General features: G+C 37.0%; 1 pseudogene; it reads right to left on the bottom strand.

The window, feature by feature from the left end:
* Nucleotides 1-2,457: 2,457 nt before the first annotated feature.
* LOC124526861 (60S ribosomal protein L6-like) lies at nucleotides 2,458-4,032 on the bottom strand (annotated as a pseudogene).
* Between the last annotated feature and the right edge of the window lie 521 nt (nucleotides 4,033-4,553).

The following is a 4,553-nucleotide window of genomic DNA, read 5'->3' as shown; positions in this document are numbered from 1 at the left end:
TATAATGATTCAATATTTGTATGTATTGTGAAAGAATCACCACAATATGTCTAGCTAACATCCATCACCATGCATAGTAACTTTTCCTTGTGATAACTTTTAAGGTCTACTCGCTTAGCAACTTTACAATATATACAATATACGTTTATTAACTATAGTCATCATACTGTACATTACATCCCTATGCTTATTTGTTTAATAACTGGAAGTTTGTACCTTTTGACCACCTTCACCTATTTCAACCACACTCCACCATCTGTCTCCTGAAAACCACCGAATCTATTCTCTGTGTCTGAGTTCAGGTTTTTATTTCATTTTTTTTAGATTCTACATGTGAGATCATATAGTATTTGTCTTTCTCTGTCTGACTTCTTTCATTTATCATAATGCCCTCAAAGTTCACCCATGTTTTCACAAACAGCAGGGTTTCCTTATTTTTTTTATGGCTGAGTAAATTTCCATTGTATTTCTATATACCATATCTTCTTTATACATCCACCCATTGATGGACACTTAGATCGCTTCCACGTCATGGCTATTGTAAATAATTCTGCAATGAAAGTGGGGGTGCAGATAGCTTTTCAAGTGAGTATGTTTATTTCCTTCAGGTAAATACCCAGAAGTGGGATTGCTGGATGATATGGTAGTTGTATTTTTAATTTCTTGAGGAAATGCCATACTGTTTTCCATAGTGGTAGTACCAATTTATATTCCCACCAACAGTGAACAAGGTTCACATTTCTGCACATCCTAGCCAACACTTGTTATTACTTGTTGTTTTGACCTTCTGACAGGTAAGGACTGATATCTTATTGCAGTTTTGATTTGCATTTATGTGATGATAGGTGATATTGAGCATATTTTCATGTACCTTCTGGCCATCCATTTGTCTTCTCTGGAAAAATGTCTGTTCAGATCCTCTGCCCATTTTTTAATAAGATTGTTTTTTTGCTATTGAGTTGTATGAGCTTTTTACAGGTTTTGGATATTAACCCTTTATCAGATATATAATTTGCAAATATTTTCTCCCATTGAAGACGCTGCCTTTTCATCTTGTTGATAATTTCTCTTGCTGTGCAGCAGCTTTTTAGTTTGACATAGTCCCTCTTATTTTTTATTTTTATTTTTTTTAACATTTATTTATTTTTGACAAAGAGAGCAAGCACAAGGGGAGGAGGGGCAGAGAGAGAGGGTGACAGAGGATTTGAAGCAGGCTCTGCACTGACAGCAGACAGCCTGATGTGGGGCTCAAACTCACAAGCAGTGAGATCATGACTTGAGCCGAAGTAGGACGCTTAACCAACGGAGCCACCCATGTGGCCCTGTTTTTGCTTTTGTTGCCTTCACTTGTGTTGCTTCTGATGAGAAATCCACTGTCACCTCTATTTTGTTTTTCTGTATATAATGTGTTTTTTCCATTTCTGCACTTAAGATTCTCCCTTTATCCCTGGTTTTGAGCACTTTGATTATGCTGTACCCTGGTATAGTTTGTTTGTTTTCCCTCATGTGTCTTGTGCTTGGGGGTTGTTGGGATTTTTTTGACCTGTAGGTTTAAAGTTTTCATCAAATTTGAAAAAATTTGGTCATTATTTCTTCTGGTGTTCTTTCAGTTGCCTTCTCACGTATTTCAGGGATTCCAATTACTCACATATTCAGCTACTTAAAGTTGTCCCACAGCTCACTAATGCTTGGCTCATTTTTTATAATTTATTTAAAAATAATTATAGTCTTACAGGAAGTTGCAAAAGCATACATAGAGTCCCTTGTACTCTTCTCTCAGTTTCTCGCAATGGTACAGCTGTAGTGTAGGAGCAAATCAAGAAAAATAACGTAGGTACACGTCTGTTAACTAGGCTATATAGCTTATTTGGGTTGCATCATTTTTAATATACATTTGTAATTGTGTGTATAGTTCTGTGCAATTTTATCATACATGTAAATTCATGTAATACCACCACAATCAAGATATGATTGTTTTATCACCACCAAAGGTCTCCCTTGTGCTACCCTTTTATATTCAACCACTATCCCTGTCTATCGGTAACCACTAGTCCATTATCCATTTCTATAGTTTTGCATTTTGAGAATATTATATAAATGGAATCATAAAGTGTGTAACATTTTTAAATTTATGAGTGAAACCATCTGAACCTGGAAATATCTTTATGGGAAGGTTCTTAAATACAAATTTAGTATGTGCATGTATGTATGCATTTATTTATTTATTTTTAAAGTTTATTTATTTATTTTGAGACACACAGAGAGAGAGAGAGAGAGAGAGCAGGGGAAGGACAGAAAGAGAGAGGGTGAGAGAATCCCAAGCTAACAGCACAGAACCTGATATGGGGCCTGATCTCATGAACTGTGAGATCATGACTTGAGCAGAGATCAAGAGCCTGAGGCTTAACCCAATGAGCCACTCAAGCACCCCACAAATTTAATTTTTAAAATGGGATATAAGAATATTCAGGTTATCTACTTCCTTTTGAGTGGGCTTTGATCATTTGTATTTTTCAAGGAATTTTATTTTATCTAATTTATCAAATCTACTGTCATAAAATTGTTCACAATATTCCTTTACGATCTCTTTAATGTCTGTAGGCATCTGATATTTGTCATTTCTGTCTTCTTTTTTTCTTGATGAGTTTTGCTAGAAGTGTACCCATTTTAAACACTCTTAAATAACCAGCTTTTGTTTCCTTGATTTCACTCTACTGTTTTCATTGATATTCCTTTTTTTGCTTTATAATTCCCTTCTACTTGCTTTGGGCTTAATTTTTTTTTTCTAGTTTTTTAAGGTAGAAGCTTAGATCCTTGATTTGATAATTATCTCTTTCTCTCTTTTTTTATGGATCAATTATTTAATTAGATTCCTTGTAAGTGATTTAGAATACCAATACGTGAGGATAAACTCCATTTGTGAGAGAAAACACAGAGCAGAGGTAGCCCTGAAGTGAGGAACGGTTTGATTTTTGGCAGAATTTGCAAGTCCACAGCTTTCTAATCAAGCTTGCACTGCTCTGTAATCTCATATTTGTCTTTCTCTTTGTCAAAGACCTCACCTTCCTGATGAATGGCTTTACGCAGCTTCTTCTTTGTGAAGAAAGTATCAGTGAGATGTTTTGGGATTTTCACACTGCTGATATCAATTTTGGTGGAGGTGGCAGTGACATATTTCTGGTGTGTTCTACACAGAGGAACTCGATTGAGGGCCAGAGGGCCAGTCACAAGTAGCAAGCCATTGGGCAGCTTGGGTGGCTCTGTCGGTTAAGCGTCCTACTTTGGCTCACATCATGATCTCACAGTTCATGAGTTCAAGCCCCACGTCAGGCTCTGTGCTAACAGCTCAGAGCCTGGAGCCTGCTTCAGATTCTGTGTTTTCCTCTCTCTCTGCCCCTCCCCTGCTCATGCTTTGACTCTCTCTCTCTCAAAAATAAATAAACATAAAACAAACAAAAACAAGCAGCAAGCCCCTGCTCAGTTGCTTCAGGAAAACTACCCTCTTGCCTCTCTGGCGCCCAGTGAAGATGATCAAAATGGCCCCAGGAGTGAGGCTAGCTTGGAGTTTTCTCACATGCTGACTGAAAGATTTTTGTTTTTTTTGTTTTTTGTTTTTTGGGTTTTTTTTTACCATGGTTCAACAGCTTTTGAGGTGCATCTTCAATAGGATAATCCCTAGGCATTTTGCAAAGTTTAATCACTTGGATACCACTTGTCACCACCAACTGGTTTTGTGACAGTAGTAAGAAACTTCTTTTTCTTTTCAACCTTGGATTTGGTTGCTGAATACTTCCTCTTCTATAGCCTTTCTGGAATACACAGCCATTCGAATATCTGCTAGTTCCCCTGTCTGACAGGGTTTTAGTCACAGTGGGGCTTCTCCTTTGCGTTTTAGGCTTGAGATTACCCTTCTTAACCTTGTCACTAGCATCAGCCTTCTTGTCTTCAGATTTCTTCTCCTTAGTGTCTGGCTTCTCAGCTTTTTCACCTGCCATCTTGCAAAATGGGAAAGAGAAAAACCTTTCTGTTTTTTCTAATGTAAACATTTAAGTGCTATAAATTTCTCTCTAAGCACTGCTTTGGTTATATGCCCAAAATTCTGATATGTTTTGTCTTTATTTAAATTTTTTTCAAAATATTTTCTAATCATCCATTTGACCTCTTTTTATTTATTTATTTATTTTTTTTAATCTTTTTTTTTAATGTTTATTTATTTTTGAGACAGAGAGAGACAGAGCATGAACGGGGGAGGGTCAGAGAGAGGGAGACACAGAATCTGAAACAGGCTCCAGGCTCTGAGCTGTCAGCACAGAACCCGATGCGGGGCTCGAACTCACGGACCGTGAGATCATGACCTGAGCCGAAGTCGGCCGCTTAACCGACTGAGCCACCCAGGCGCCCCTTGACCTCCTTTTAGACTCATGGGTTATTTAGAAGTATGCTGCTTAATTTCCAAACATTTGGATTTACCAAATCTTTTCCATTTTAGATTTTATTTTAGATTTCTATTTTAGATTTTAGATTTCTATTTTAATTCTGTTGTAGACAGAAAG

The sequence above is a fragment of the Lynx rufus genome, unplaced genomic scaffold (genome assembly GCF_022079265.1).
Source record: "Lynx rufus isolate CCGP_SWC_20201006 ecotype Redwood Valley unplaced genomic scaffold, mLynRuf1.p SCAF_5, whole genome shotgun sequence".
Classification (NCBI taxonomy): Eukaryota; Metazoa; Chordata; class Mammalia; order Carnivora; family Felidae; genus Lynx; species Lynx rufus.
The sequence above is the reverse complement of the archived record's forward strand: the minus strand, read 5'-3'. Positions and strand labels throughout refer to the sequence as shown.